A 16,785-nucleotide genomic window follows, 5' to 3' on the forward strand; every position below is an offset into this window, starting at 1 on the left:
CAACACTGAGCTAGTGGCTCTTATGGATTAAAAGGTACAAATTCTTACGCTACCAATTTAGGTGAATACGGGAAATGATTGGGAAAATATAAGATGCCATATACTAAGAGGTAAGGTGTGAGAAGTGGAGCAGAGCATCACCAGGGCCAACAGCAGAGACCCTAAGGAGTCCCTCCTGGACCCCGGTGAAAGCAAGCACGCAAGGCTCCGGCGATGCGCCCCAACGGCCGGCAGGGGGCGCGCGAACTCAACGTAAAGGCTCACCTGGCGCCGCCCACCAGCGGGACCCCCGGCTGCCAGGGACGCTCTCCAGGACGACCGCAGCTTCTCCGCAGGGAGCGGGGTCTCGACCCAGGTGAGGGGCCCGGGCTCCGGGGTCGCGTGGGACCCGGGGACCCAGCAGGCTCTCCCCTGTCGGGCCTGACCGCGGGGGACTGTGCTCCGCGGGGCCGCGCAGCAGTTGAGCCCGGGCGCCGACCAGGGCGTTTCCTGGGGATGCTCCGCGGGGGCGGGGGCGGGGCGGGGAGCCGGTGCGTCTGCAGACCCAGGCTTGCTCTGCGGAGAAAAGATAGGGATGCGGGGCAAGGGGATACGCATCTACAGTCTGGACGCGAATCTCTCTATATGATTTTATGAAAATGCAGAAAGTTAATTTTTCCTACAACGTTAAAGTGTTTTAAAAATATTGAAAAGTAGGTGTATTAAAACTCAGATTATTTTAACGTTAAATATTTTATTTATGCCAAAACCAGAATTGATCATTCCTGGGCTTTGTTGAAAGCAAATTGGGCAATATTTTCGGAATTATTTCTTTGCTTATTTTCGTTTGAGAGGGGTGTCGTTTGAGAGAATTTAGTTTACTGGAACTGTTTTGGAGAAACAGCATATACATATCTGATTTATATTAATTCTTCTTTCCTTATTTGTTTCCAAATTACAGGAGATATTCTTCCTTTCTCACAGTTTGAAAACATGATTTTATGGCAGGCCAACATTTTGATATCGTTTCTTTGGCTGACAACAATGATAGCCATTTTGTTGGCACATTTTTAGGGTCTGTCCCCATTTTGACAAAATCAAAATTTGCATCAAGTGCTTTTCTGTTTTGAGACATACACCTCACTATCATCGGTAAGCAAACCATTCTGCTTTATAGGAGTATTGTGTGAATGGTGTTTGAGATATTTAGCAAGTAAATAAATTTCAGTGTCTGGCAAAAAATTTGTAGACCAAACGGAATTTGTCAAAATCTAATTTCGCTGCCACTCCTACCCCCGCACTTGTACGAATCTCTCTGGCTTGTGTAATTACAAGATCAGTTCTTATATTTATTTAAAATTTAATATTTTATTCCTCAAGGATTTTTTATCATTAAATTTTATTTTTAAGAATATTGCATTATTCTTATTTTCTCCACTACTAAGTCATTTGACACACACTCTTTTGATTTGTGTGTAAGGCAAGTGCTTAACTCACCCTGCTCTAATAGCCACACTAGAAGGGGTTTTTGAAGTGTTGTGATTTTCCTTGGCTGAAAATTATGTCTGAAAATCAGAGAACATCCCCTTTCCCATCCCTCACTATATATATATGTATATATATATATATATATATACACACACACACACACACACACATATATATATATACACACACATTATCTTTGTACCATTGTTTTGCCTGTACCTTAAACATTATCTCCACAGGTGGTCTAAAACTAAGTGAGGATGAGGGAAGTGTTTATGTCATTTCCTTATACATTTCACAGCAACTATTATTTGGCAAACAACTTGCTAAGGATCATTTTCTCCAGAAAGATCTTCAAGTGTGCTGTGTGATTTCTCTTCTGTGGGAGGCACTGCTGTGACAGTGTAGCCAGGGTTCTGCTCCTGCAGGCAACCCTATGTACTAGCGTTCCTGTTTGGGAAGTGCTAGATTCCCTGTTCACTAATCTTTTTTTTTTTTAAGATTTGTTTACTTATTCATTCATGAGAGACACACAGAGAGAAGGGTGGGGAGAGAGGCAGAGACACAGGCAGAGGGAGAAGCAGGCTCCATGCAGGGAGCCTGACATGGGATTCGATCCCCGGTCTCCAGGATCATGCCTGGGCCAAAAGTGGCGCCAAACAGCCGAGCCACCCGGGCTGCCCCTGTTCACTAATCTTAAAAACAACTGCGAAATTGCCAAGTAGTTGATTAAATTATGTGGTGCCCAAAATACAAAATTAGGTCAATCTGTGTAAACTGCCATAGAAAGATTTCCAGGATACATGTTATACAGAAACATCAAACTGTACAGCGATGCCTTTGATATTATGTTTATGAAAGCATATCCAAATAAATACATTGGTTCTGCAGAGATAGTTTGAGATGCTGATCTTTCAACTTTATTGGATAGGGGCCACCTTGATTGAGTCTGTCTGTCCTCGTAGATATTTCTAAGACCCTGGGGCTCTCAGGAGCTCTGGACAGTGTTACTTGCCATGGGACAACTTAAGCAAAGTCAGGCCTTAAATGTGTATCAAGCACTTACCTTTTAATTCTATTCTTTATAATCTTGTTATTAGTATATTTGAATATTCCTCATTAGTAAATGACTCTGGGGACTTAAATTCTCAGTTCTCTTTATTAAATATCATAACTATTGTCATTGTTACTTCACGGAGCTGCAGCATGCTGAGAAGGTAGGTCCACTCCAGCAGGCCCAAATCACATGGAGCCCTTTGAAGACATTCTGCCGTAGAGGCCATGCATGGGGGATCTGAGGTTCTGAGGCTTCTCCTTGGTTGGTGGCCTCAGAAGCCCCAAAGTGGAGCTCTGCCTGCCAAGCAGTAAAAGAGGAACCATGGGAAGAGTCTCTCTGGCATGGAAGGTGCAAGTTTCCTGGGATGTCCAGAAAGCTCCACCAGAACCTCATCTGTGAGGCTAAATCCCCAGTTTTTGTCTTCCAGAAGCCACAGAAACAGAGCACAGCTTCCAGATGTGAAAGTGGGCAGCCTTCAGACTCCTTCCTGATGGCTCTGTCTCAGGCCATACCGAGTGAGCCCTCTCTCCAGCTGTCCCACCCCCTACCCCACCTCCATTTCTCCTTCATTTCTCAAATGGATCTTGAGTACCAACTAAATGCTAAGTACCTCATGCTGGTGATAGAGCAGTGAGTCCTAGTTCTGGAAGAAGTAAGTAAGCCAAAAGTCACCACATAGACTAAAAAAGTATGCCTGGGAGAATGAAGGCAACTTTCCCAGCTGCAAAATTCAAAGGACTCACCCTGCGAAACTTTTTTCACTCTAACAAGAAAGGAAGAGGAGGAGAGGCGTGGCATACAAATTTTTTGAGTTTGGTGAAGATCAATTCTCCTCTAATGGCTATTTGTTTAGTGAAGGGGCATCTGGTACATCTGCTGAGGTTGGAGGAACAGAAGTTTGTCAAAGTGGAGAATGTTTGAAATAGATCAGATAGGGACAAAAGTTGACCATGGAACAATGATTTAAGCCCCAAGAAGCAGGAGCTGTGTCAGTTTTGTTCACTTGTGTGTCCTAAATGCACAGAGAAGGAACTCACCAAATATATGGGGTGAATGGAAGTCTGAACTCCATGTGGTAGTGAAGAGGCCCATTAACTGATGACCATAGAACTATGGTGGTGGCACAATATACTTGATTGGGTGGCTTTATCTAGTAGGTCTCAGTCAGGTCAGGTATGGAAGAGGCAGGAGTTTGGACTTCTGCCAGGTAGGGATGATGAAATAAGAATGAAGTGAGGGTGTTTAGAGAGTTACATAAGTGATGGTCCATGAAGTCTATTAGTCTGCTAGGGCTGTGATAGCAAGTACTCCCGTGGACTGGGTGGCTGACACCACAAATTTATTTTCTCACAGTTCTGGAGACTTAAAATCCAAGATCAAGGTATGGGCAGATTTGGTTTCATTGGAGATCTCTCCTTGAGTTGCAGATGGCCAACTTCTTGCTCTTTCTTCACATAGCCTTTTCTCTGTGTCTCCATCTTCTTATAAGGACACCAGCCATACCGGATTAATACTCACCTGAAGGGCCTCATTTTAACTTGGCCACCTCATTAAAGACTTTATCTCCAAGCACAGTCACATTCTCAGATACTGGGGGGTTGGGACCTAAATATATAAATTCCGCATGAGCAATGGCAGGGGTGTAGGTGGGGTGGGCACAATTCAGCCCCTAAGATCTACCATGGAGAAAGAGAGACCAAAGAGCAGAGGTGGTTGATGGACAAGGAACAACTGTAAGGACCAGCAGACTGTAGTTCCTGACTAACTGGCCTCGGAAGGACAACTTGGAAAAAATAAAGGCAGAGGTCAGAAGGTGGAATGCTAGACTGTATTACTCTACACAATGCAGAGCAGCTCCCAGTGAAAAGCAAAGATCTGTGAGTCAGGCATGACTTGTCACGGGACCCATGGCCAGTCCTTCAGCATGTAAAGCTTCCACCTCTCTTCGGATGGGTAGTGTTTACCCGTGGAAGCATAAGAAAGGTCACTATCCTGAAAGTCACCTCCTCTGAGTTCTCTAACCCTGGATTTTCTACCTGTGTGGTTACTCATCCTGTCTGAAATTCAAGTTAGGAGAATCAAATTTTAAAATGTAATGTTCACTATTAATTATGTAATAAAAAGCAGACATTAATCTTCCCAGGCTTGAATTGCTGTGTAAGTGTGCACCTGTCTATAGGAGATAAAGGTTGCTTCTCTAGGCCTGGATATGGGGAGTCAAGGCAGGTAAAGAGACTGGAGGAGAGGCAGGATGAGTTAACATTGACCCAGCCCTCTTCTCTGGGTGGAAATGGTACAACAGGTGGCTCAGGAGCTCTTCTCTCTATTTAATGGGGACTCCTCCTTTTTGGTGACTCCACTTTTTTTGTGGCTCTTCTTTTTCAGCACTCTACTCAGCCCTTTACTGGCATTGATCCTGACCGACCACAAAGAGGTAGAGGACTATGGAGAATCCTTTAGCATGTTTGGCCATGGTGGCTTCAGTGGGCTGAATAGCGGTCCCAGGTGAGCCCAGGAAAACTGCACCCTTGTCACAAGTTCTATAATCTGCCTGTGTGCATGCATGCAGCCCAGGAAAACTGCACCCTTGTCACAAGTTCTATAACCTGCCTGTGTGTGTCCTGGAGAAGATGCCCCATGACTCCACCAAGTATAATATTCACAGAGGACACCTCAGGCCTAATAGGCCAACTGTTCACACGGAGTATGAGATATTGCACAATGTCCTAAAGAATGGCTGTAAAAAAAAGGACTTACCCAAAAAGGAGTTTGGCAGGCATTGTTTTTGTGCTCAAAGACACCGTCCCCCCTCATCACCACCTGTTCCGCACACACGAACACAGATACATGCACTCTGGACAAGGTGGGACCAAGGTCCACATCACCTTGTCACCAGCCTGAGTCAGGTAATCAGGGAGAAGAGCAGGAGAGGAAGTGGCTTGATTATTGGTGATGGGGACATTCTCATTCTTTCTCACCCAGGGGTCCTTCCATCCCTTCTTCATTTGTTTCTCTCCTTTACACTCACATAACCCCTAACCCTTCCTCACTCTCCCCTCCCTTTCCTACAGGTGCTACAGCATGAATGTTCCCCTCACTGACAACCATGTGACCCATTTGCCCTGCACTGATGCTGTGGAGCCAGGCAGCAGCTCAGTGAGGAGGGGCTTCCTTGCCCAGGGTGACTAACCAGCAGGGAGAATTTATTTTTGAGTTCAAAGTTTGTTTCAAAACAGATGAATATGACAGATATTGCCCACCTGCAAATAGCACTGACCGTAGTCTCAGGCCTTAGCATGTCTACTCAGGACCTAGCTTAGCCAGACCTCGTCCCCACGCCCGCCTGCCTCCACTCAGCACTCACCCAGTTCTGTGCCCCACCATGGCTGCCTCTCTAACATCTGAAAAAGCCAAATTCTAAAGGAAGATGATCCTGGCTCTGAATCCCTTCAGACCTGGGCTGCCTGGTGGTCATGGCTCACATTTCAAGTCCCTCTTTTAAAAAAAAAAAAAATGTATTCATGAGAGACACACAGAGGCAGAGACACAGGCAGAGGGAGAAGCAGGCTCCCTTCAGGGAGCCCAATGTGGGACTCGATTCCTGGACCCCAAGATCACGACCTGAGCCAAAGGCAGGTGCTCAACCATAGCCACCCAGGTGTCCCTCGTGTCCCTCATTTTGAATCCAGTTCCCTTCCAGTGGCTAGAAAGTGACACGAGTGTTACTGGAAGACACATGACCTTTCTTCCCCAAGCTTGCGAGCAGTATTTTCTCCTTTCCCTCCTAGCCTTGCTAAACCCTTTCATCAGCTGCCCTTTTAGCCACTTCCTGTCAGGAGGAAACAGCAAGAATGCACCGTGTTTGGCAACCCTAACCCACCCCAGGTCCACAGTTCCGGACAGAGCTCCACTGCCACCAGCATTTTACCAAAAGACACTCCCAAGTCCTGTGTCCCCTCCTGGCCCATAGCATGTCCTGTGTGGGGAGGAGAGGAGACAGGTTTGCTTTATGTTTTGATTAAGGCTGAGAAATAAGCCATGGCACCCTCTCTCCAGCTTTCACTGGGAAGGGCCTGGGATCTTGGGTGCACATGGAAGCCATGCCTCACCAGAGATTTTTGGTCATAGATTTTTTTTTCCTTACACTCTGAACTCAGGGCTTCCCTACCTCAAAACGTTGAAGAATAGTTGACTCACTGACACAGTGCTTTGCAGATGGTTTCACTTTATTATCTGAGCTATATCCTCTTTCTTGTAACTCAGAAAGCTGTAGAGAGTTGTGAGGCTCAAGAAAGGAGGGGATGTGCCCAAAGACTATCACTGATAAGGAGTAGAGTCATACTTGAGCACAAGACAGATCAGGGACCTCTATTTTCTTCTCCATTCCACAGATGATAGGAGAGAAAACTGAGGCCAGGTGAGTTGTGTGAGTTGGAGTCCCTTCCCTCCAGTGGGGCCAGCTCAACATCTTTGCAAGTGGTTGGTGTTAAATCTGTATGAAGTCCTAGACAAGCTTCATCTATGTCCTAAATATTTGGGTGCTACTTGAATCCCCAGTCTCCCAAAGGGAGCCGTAGATCTTTTTTTTTTTTTTTTTAAAGAAGATTAATTTATTTAGAGCATGAGCCAGAGGGGCAGAGGGAGAGGGAGAATCTCAAGCAAACTCTGTGCTCAGCACAGAGCTGAGCCCTACACAGGGCTCAATCTCATGACCTTGTGATCAGTACCTGAGCGGAAACCAAGAATTGGTTGCTTAACTGACTGCACCCCCCACGTAGCCCAGGAGCCTCAGATCTTGACTGTATGATAGGAGATGTGCTAGCTCCCTATGCAGAGAATGTAGGAAAATGAGAATTGCAGGGTAGACAGACAAGCAAGGCAGAGGGGAAGCAGAGCAGGGGCTCTCTGTGAACCCACACTCTAGAAGGAGGGGCTCGTAGGGACTTGATCTGTCCTGACAGCCCACAAGCACCTCTGGAGAGGGGATTGTGACATTTATTCAGTGCTGTGGGTATACAATCTCACACAATCTAGCTCTCTCAGGAACACTTAAACATGGCTAAAAAGTGTATGTATATAAATCTTGTGTTGTTCTTGTGACTAAAGCAGAACTGTCAACTTTTAGTGCATGTGTGGGATCTCAGAGAATGACACCCGTGTCTTTAAGGTGGAGAAGCCGGGGTTATAAATATACAGATGTTCAGTATTTCACCTTAAATCCCTCTCAGAAAAGATGCTGAGCCCCCACCTCCAATGTTTATTTTTATTTATAATATATATACTACAGTTATAAAATACTCAGCATGTTATAAAGTATATGTTGGGAAGAGAAGTTTTAAAATGGATAAGTAAGCCTATGATAAAACATTTTTAAATTGTATTATTATTATTATTAAAGGGACATCATGATTTATCCTCAAAAAATACACATATATGCTTCTAGGAAGACATGACAATCTGCGTCAATATGTGCTGTGCTATAAGGAATATCATGATATTTCATAGAATCCAAGTAAAGGTTAAATAGGAAACTCTGAGAAGAGGTAAGGATGACATAAACTCTGACAAGCTCAGAGCATTCTCATTAATGTGACTTAGTTCCCAAGTATCAGGTTCTGGCTTTCTTGAGTCAAATTCCTGAGAATAGCTATCTGATTGGCTTGCCCTGGTTTTAATCAGCCATTAACAGCAGCGATATAATCTTGCAGATCCTGATGTCAGGGCTGGAGGGCAGTTCTAGAAGGGCTGTGAGAACAAATAATGTGGCCTACTTCATTCCACCCTCAGCTTCCCAGTATCTACATCCTTCACATTATTTCAAAGGTGCCCAATTCGGTGATCCCATCTTCAACTGTCATGCCTCCAGTCAGAGACAACAAATATCACATCCATAAACATCATAGGGCCACTTGTCTCCAAGTACTTTGTCCAACACAATCCTGTTGCACCTTTTTGCCACTTATAGACAAAGTTGAAATTTTGAATATGACCAAATCCATCCAAAAGAAGTAAAGGAAGAGAAGAAAAAAACTTTTATAAAAATATAAAAAAGGAATAATAGGGTCACCTGAGTGGCTCAGTGGTTGAGCATCTGCCTTTGGCTCAGGTCATGATCCTAGGGTCCTGGGATCAAGTACTGCATCAGGCTCCTTCCAGGGAGCCTGCTTCTTCCTCTGCCTATGTCTCTGCCTCTCTCTGTGTCTCTCATGAATAAATAAATAAAATCTTTAAGAAAGGGAATAATAAAATAAAAGGGTAGTTTTTCCATATTTTTTTTTATAATCCAAGAACAAAGAACAAATATCCTCTAGATACTACAGAGACGAGGCAGTAATTGGATGGTACGGTATTCTTCTCCTGACACATTCTCTTTGCTCATTTGGCTCCTCAGTTGGCCATGTTTATGCAGTCATATGTCTTGAGGCTCTTTCTCAACTTCCTAGAGGGACCTAGAGGTCTCTGACTTGAGTAACAAGACTTAGAAAGTGGTGTTATTTTTGTAAATGACTTTGAAATTTGGAGACAGAAGGATGTCTACAGAGAAATACCACAGATTATCCTGTGGAACATTCCTGTCCAACTGCTGTGGAACCTTCATAAGGAAACTGATGGAGTCAAGTATGTTTAGTTTACAAACACAACTTTAGTCATATTATTTCCATGATTCAGTTGTTTCCTATAATTCTATGAATACAATCCAATACTTAGGCTCTTTTAATAGACATCTGATGCACAATTCAAATCTCCCTTCAAGACCTAAAAACCTACTCCCCCTGGCTACTAATAGGGCTGCTAGCTGACAGCCCTCCTATAATAGGACTTCTCTGGAAACTTCTCTTGGTTAAAGTGAGTCATCTAACTCTAAGTTCTTTCCCCCTCCTGGGGGCCTTTATCCAGTTACTGCTCCATGTGGGGTATATAGGCCTGGCCCCTGCACTCTAGCTGTAAAGGTTCATTCCAGCTTCAGAGCTCCGCTGGGATCAGGTAAGCCCTGATGTGACTGTACTGCAATTCAACTCCATCTACTCCAGTTCTCTTTGCCCCAGTTATTGACCTGTGCTCTTCCCAATAAACCCCTTGCATGTAGTAATCTCTCATGTTAGAGTCTGCTTCTTGGATATCTAACCTCCAACAGCATAGTATATAAGATCTTCCATTTTAAACCCCTGGAAACCCAAACTGATATAATATTCCTCTGGACAGGTATGTACTCTCATAGGTGTACTTTCTCTGTCTTGTTCTTCATGACTCATTTAAGATTATTACTTTGACCAGAAAGCCCTGATAGTCTGATTCTACTAATCTCTCAGGGCAGAACTCCTATCATACAGAACATCACACTAACATGTACCAGATCATGTTTCTTTCTTCCAACTAGACTAGGAGCTACTTCTTGGTGGGGATGTGACTCTTTATCTCTTTACCTATGGTATACAGCACAGTCTGTAACACATAACAAGACATTCTGAGTCTTGACTGAATAGAAAAATATAAAAACAATCCAGTTTTAAAGGGAAAGAGGATATATCAATACCATATTGTCACAGCCTACTAGACATGTGAGAAGAATCTCTGTTTGGTGATGAAGTAAACTCTGGTTCCAGTTTATGTTACCAAGGTATTCAAAACAGTGACAGTGCTTCTGCTTGTATGGCTCTGCTAAGGGATTATCTTTATTTTTTAGCCTTTTCACTCTTCCTAGATGGACCATTTAGATTAGCTATTTCTTGGAGTCAAAAATGAAGTATCTCCTTCTCTGATGAAAACTTAGTTTATATCATTACATAGTAAGGGCACAGTAATGTAATGACCTGAGCTATAAGGCAGAAGACTATGCGGAGTTTCTCTTTTAATGGACTATTCTGGTCTATGTAGACAGTCACTTCTGAATACCACACACTCTATTTGCTGTGAGTCCCAGTAAAGCTGAGAGCCTAATTCTCCAAACCTATGAGAGGCTCAGGGCCTAATTCTCCAAAGAACGAACCCCACCCCCAACCCCTACCCCTAGCCATCTGGCCTTCCACAGGTGGTGGTGCAGAGAAAGAGCAACCCAGTTTGGGGACCGAATTTCTTGTGATACTCTCTTCCTTCTGATCTCTTTGGGGAACTCTTTCAGTGGGCTTTGCAACCTTGGCCATGGAGTTTGTCCTCGAAACATAGGTAACTGAGGAAGGAAAGGTGGATTCAGGAAATATATATCAAGTGAGGAGGTAGTGTTAAAAGACAAAGTGGAGAGTAGGTCCCAGCATCTTTTTCATGCTCTGTGTGTTGAAAATAAAAGGCAAGTAGTGGGCTAAACATGATCCCTGAATATTATGGGATCCCATGATCAAAATAGATTTAGAGGTGGTGATAAAATGGAAAGCAAAGGGCAAAATGGCCCAAAGTGGGCAGGGAGAGGTCAGAGGTAAAGAGATCAGAGCAAGTAACGACCCAGTGAATCCCAAAGATAAAAGAGCACAGTCTTCCCTGGTCCCTCCACCCTCACCCCCACCCCCATCCCAGCAGAAAAAAAATGTCTGTCTGCTTCCATGGTTGCTGTAGCTGCTTCAGAAAGGTACCCTCAAAAAGGAATTTGTGCACATCCCTGCAGGAGATAGGAAGTTTGAGTGCATCTGGGAGCAGAATGGGGATAGGTCAGGGTGCCACATAGCCCTTTACTGAGATGGCAATCCCTGTCTAGACTTACCTCAGTTTCTATACTTGGGCAGAATTAATATCTCTGATATAAGAAGAGTGATAAATGAGCTCTCTGACCAGACATCCACACTCCCTCCAAGGAGTGTTTAGATATTATTTATTCACATCAACAAAGATAACCCAGTCATCTGATACGGCCAATGTGACCTGAAACTGTTTTTCTTAACTATTTCATGGTCTTGGTATATTCCTTAGCCACTGAACTGCATGTGTTTTACATGTTTTATCTTAATCACAAGGTTCTGTGTTTCACTCATACTAATGTACTTTTAATTTGGGGAATCTACCCCCCACCCCCCCAAAAAAAAGAGAACAGATTCAATGCCAGGACAACCAAGAGGTCTTAGTGTGTTTTAATTAGGTGCTGTCATAGGGAACATAGTAACAGCTATCAGAACCATTCATTAATACCTATTCAGTGATGGATCAGGCAAAGTCCTCTCCTTCAAAGGGCTTTCATCCAGGGACAGAACAGAACAGGAACATAGATACCATAATCAGTGCTGTAAAACAGCCACGGAACAGCTCTAGGCATTCAGTATTGTCAGTTAAGAACTCTGCCAAGGAATTAGCATTCTATGAAGATGTGATAATTAATCAGCTGGATTTTTCACAACACGTAATTGGGAAATTTCCAGACAGACATGGAGCAAGACTGTTCTCTTTTACTACTGTGTCAGAGTTAGAAAGGGATGTTGCAATCCTGATGCAAAGTTTTGATGAACATATTTTCCTAATTATAAAGTCAAGAGATCTGGTATATAAAAGAATTTGTGAGACTGGGGATTTACTATTAACAGAGAATTTCAATACACCATCAAATATGGGATTATACTTAAAATACCTTTGCAGTTTACACCCTAGGATTTTCAGGCTGTATCCACCTGCTTGTGTCAGACAGTATGTAGAGACAGCTGTTCAGGAGCCTGAGTTTGCACAAACACGTTGGAGAAAGGAAACATTTTCTTCAAGCTTATGGCTAGAATTCAGTGGACTTTTGTCAGTCAGCTATCAAGAGCAAGCTGGCACAATTTCAAACCAGTTTATAGAAAGAGACATGTGATGGAGAAAATGAAGATAATGGCACTCTTTAAGTGCTGACTCTGAGGAAGGGTGCATCCTAAGGGCTCTTTAATGGTCTTACATCAGCTCTACAAATATTTTTTACTCCATTTTCCATTTGAGAAAACGGAGACACAGGAAAGTCAAGTAGCCTTGAGCAGACTGGGAGTTTCATGCAGAATGCCACATAGAATCTGCAAGCTGGGGATCTGAATCTCCCCTAGTGAGTTATGAGTGATTTTTTAAGTTGGATGTCTGGGTTTGTTTGTTTGTTTTAAATATTTTATTTATTTGAGAGAGAGAACAAGTGAGCAAGCAAGAGAGCATGAGCAGGGGGAGTGAGAGGGAGAAAGAGACTCCCCAGTTGAGCAGGGAGCCCAATGTGGGGTGCTCAATCCCAGGACCCTGGGATCATGACCTGAGCCAATGGCTGATGCTTAACTGACTTACGTGCCCCTGGATTTCTGGCTTTTTAATCTTTTTTTTTTCTTCTTCTTCTTTTTTTTTTTTTTACTTGAAAAGTTATTCTTCCTCTTTTTCCCCCAGGCCTCTCTTTTTGGCACTTACATTTGTTCTTTCTAATCTATCTTTGTGCCTTACTTTAGATTTTTATGAAAGAGAAATTCTCTACTACAGTTTCATTTTTCCATCTGATGAAGGAAGTTTCTCAGAACTTTATATTCATTGCAGTATGGGTATATTTGAGTCCACAAAATTTCATGATTTTTATAAAGCCAATGCTGACCTCTGTAGGACTATTAAAAAGTTAATCAGGAAAGATCACCAAGCAAAAATATCCAAGAATAGAACAGGAAAACTGTTTACATTATCTAGCTTTACCAGAAAATAAACTGAATTGTAATACAGTGTGAGCATGATGCCAGTAAGGAAACCTAGGTGGCCAGAATAATCAAGAAAATAATCCTAGAAATTGTTGTATTACCGGTAGTAATTAAGTTTGGAATTAAGGTTATCTTAGATGTTAATATAGAAGAAAAGAACTTCCAGTAAATGGTAATGAGATAAATGCCTGGCAATCCAGACACAAATCGATTTATAGTCTCATCTCAAATCATAGATAAAAATAAAATCCTAATGGGATATAGGAAAAAAAGTGAAATATTTACAATATACATGGAAACTGATAATTCATAAGATCTATAGAGGAATGGGAATGGGAGAGTATTAAGAATTAAGGATATCTAAAAACATAATTCATAAGGAAAATAAAAAAACTAGTTAATGTCATAAGACCCAGATAAGAAGGATGAAGACTAGCAGACAAATGAAAAAATTCTAGCCCACTAGTACTTAAACAGAGTTAAGCAACAATGCCTGATATTTTAGCCTATTAAATAAGCAGATATATAAAAGAAAATATTGATTTTATATGCTTTGTGCCACTACATCTATTCCTGGAAATCTATCCCAAAATACATTTGTAAAAAGGTTAAAAAAATTACACCCAATAATATTTATTTTTTTCTCCAGGCCTATATTATTTCCCTTCTTCCCTTCACAGATAAACCTTAAGAAAAGTTTCCATTCGCTCTGTCTTCAACACCTTTCATCTGATTTACCCTCAGTCCATACACTCCAATCTGGATTCTTGCAACATGACTTCTGCCAAACCCAGTCCTCACTTTCCCTGAATATAAGACATCACTTAAAAAAAAAAGATTTATTTATTTATAAGAGAGAGCGCGCGCGCACACACACACACACACACACATGCGTATGCTCGTACAGTGCACCTGCAGGGAAGGGGCAGCGGGAGGGTGAGAGAGAGAATCTCAAGGAGACTCCATGCTGGGCACAGAACCCCACTTGGGACTTGATCTCAAGACCCTGAGATAATGATCTGAGCCAAAATCAAGAGTCAGTCACCTAAAAGACTAAGTCCCCCAGATGTCCCAAGACATCACCTTTTAAACACATATCTTTCCTAAACATTCTCTCATCATATTTTCTCCTGGGCATCCTCCTATTGTGCTGTATCCACTCCAGTGTGCTTTTCAGGCTCCTTATTGTCTTCCCTACATGTAATTGTGATGGTCCATAAGGCTCAATTTTTGGTAGTCTTCCTATTTTGTTTTTTTTTTTTTAATTTTTATTTATTCATGATAGGCACACAGTGAGAGAGAGAGAGGCAGAGACACAGGCAAAGGGAGAAGCAGGCTCCATGCACCGGGAGCCTGACGTGGGATTCGATCCCGGATCTCCAGGATCGCGCCCTGGACCAAAGGCAGGCGCCAAACCGCTGCGCCACCCAGGGATCCCAGTCTTCCTATTTTGTATTTCTACAGGACCTCATTCATTCCTTGGCCTTTAGAGACCAGGTATACTTCAGCTCCCAAGTTTACATTTTTGCTATAGCACTATAAATTCTAGAAATGTGCATCACATGCCAAGGCTCAGAGTTTCTGAATCCTCCAGTTTCTGGTGACAGATGATAATTTTCTTTTGCTTGCTATGTTAGTATACGATGTAGTTGCAATTAATTAATTGACGGCTTAATACTTTTATATTTCCTTCCAACAAAAAAGGAGAAGTTCCAAGAGGGCTGGCATTTTGTTTTCTTCATTCAGCTTTTTATCCTGAAGGTAGGCATAGGGCCTGTGATCTAGATACTTAAACATTACATGTAGCTTGAATGAAATGGATGAATGAACTGTACTTTCAATTGAGCTACAAAATCAATCTTGGTATTTATTTATTAAAAATAAACAAATGCAAAACTATTTGAAAGTAAAACTTTAAATAAAGAGAATAACTTAAAAATATAAAGGTGGGGGGTGCCTGGGTGGCTTAAATCTTGTTTTCAGCTCAGGTCATGATTTCAGGGTCCTGACATCGAGGCTCCTGTTGGGCCCCATATTGGGAATGGAAGCTGCTTAAGATTCTTTCTCCCTCTGCCCCTCTTCCCACTCCCCCCTCTGTCTTAAAAATATATATATAAAGGTAAACACTATATAACTAACACAATGTACAGGTGAACATGACAACATACAAGCAAAAATATTGAAACACGATAAATATTTTAAAATAGGTAAGTACATTATTAAGGTCATCTATGATGGGCTGGTGCCTCCTATGAACTTTTAACTTTATAGTTGCTTAATACTATCAATAAATGTGACAAATTTGATTCAATTTATTTCATGATGAAGTCTTTTGAAATGACTAAACATGGGAATATGATGAAATATATCTGTCCATAGTAATTGTTTTATTAAGACCATAGGTCTGCTTCCTCAGCTCTTAATCATTCTTGCAAGCTTAGTAATAAAAAGATCTCATGTCTTCTTGCTCTGACAACTTCCAAAATAGCCGCTCGATTCTTTATTTTCCAGAATGAGACTGATTCCTTGCAAGTACCTCTTCACATCCAGTATGGAGTCTTCATTGCTCAGGAGAGTCCTTCCATCTCCAACCCCTGCACTAAGCCAATTTCTAGGACTTCCCAATGCTGACAAAGTCCAGTAAAGAATTTCTCACAGCCAGTCTTAATCCAGCCCACCTTTTACACTTGAACATGTTTAAGATATGCTGGAGCATATAGTGGAAGACATCAACAGTCTGCCCTCTGGAACTTGCTGCCATCCACTGAAACAACAGAAAACAATTGGATACAGTTAACTGTCCATCAGTCCGGGATTGGTTAAATAATTTATGACACACCCATTTATTGGGAGACAAAACAAAGTTCTCTATTTACTAACACGGGAAGATCTCCAAATGAAAAAAAGCTAGGGGCAGAATAGTGAGTACGGGCTCCTATCTTTTATGTAAAAGTAGAAAAAGTATAATAAAAGAATATAATTATAGTCTTACTAGTTTGCATATACAAAAAATAAACTAGATAGATTTAAAAGGCATCAGACACTTCAAAACATGGGAAATGTTGGAAGAAATTATGTCAAAATGTACATCTATTCATACGGCAAAATTTAAATTTACTCCTAAATAGAGAAATACAAGTTAATAAAAATATCCATAAAAGAAAAATAAATAAAAATAAATATGGGAGAAATGCACAAACATTGCTGGTGATCATATTTTGGAAAGAAATTTTTATACGTCTTGAATCCTGTCCTTAGGATTTATCTAAAAACAGGGGAAACTTCTGTGCTGAGATTTTAGTTTATTGGAGTCTATAAAACAATGACGTACAAAGTTTTTATTCAGGAACTAATAATGGGCAAAAGAAACTATAGTATGTGGAATCATGGGAAAGTCCTGTAGCCATCTAAAAATGTGAGTGGATAGGGATGCCTGGGTGGCTCCGTGGTTGAGCGTCTGCCTTCCGTCCAAGGCGTGATCCTGGAGAGCCGGGATCGAGTCCCACATCGGGCTCCCTGCGTGGAGCCTGCTTCTCTGTCTGTGTCTGTCTGTCTCTCTCTCTCGGCCTGTGTCTCTCATGAATAAATAAATAAAATCTTTAAAAAAAAATGTGAGTGGATAGAAGGGGAGGTGGGTGGCAGGTGGGGGTGACT

The 16,785-nt window shown here is 42.1% G+C and overlaps 2 long non-coding RNA genes across 6 annotated transcripts in view; one reads left to right on the forward strand and one right to left on the reverse strand.

Moving 5' to 3' along the window:
- The first annotated feature begins 232 nt into the window (after positions 1-232).
- LOC140641522 (uncharacterized) lies at positions 233-16,116 on the forward strand. Of its 3 annotated transcripts, XR_012038033.1 has the most exons (4): positions 233-355; positions 941-1,131; positions 4,910-5,029; positions 15,643-16,116. It is a non-coding gene; the product is annotated as an uncharacterized lncRNA (long non-coding RNA). The 3 variants fall into 3 exon arrangements; XR_012038032.1 differs by lacking the exon at positions 15,643-16,116 and having other exon boundaries at positions 4,910-5,288; XR_012038034.1 differs by lacking the exons at positions 233-355; positions 15,643-16,116 and adding an exon at positions 555-692 and having other exon boundaries at positions 4,910-5,288.
- The window catches only part of LOC140641524 (uncharacterized), a 28,644-nt gene continuing 23,288 nt past the window's right edge, over positions 11,430-16,785 (reverse strand). For all 3 annotated transcript variants that reach the window (XR_012038037.1, XR_012038036.1, XR_012038038.1), the window contains exon 4: positions 11,430-15,895. This is a non-coding gene — a long non-coding RNA (uncharacterized lncRNA). The remainder of the gene's footprint in view (positions 15,896-16,785) is intronic.

This window comes from Canis lupus, chromosome 10, assembly GCF_048164855.1.
Source record: "Canis lupus baileyi chromosome 10, mCanLup2.hap1, whole genome shotgun sequence".
Classification (NCBI taxonomy): Eukaryota; Metazoa; Chordata; class Mammalia; order Carnivora; family Canidae; genus Canis; species Canis lupus.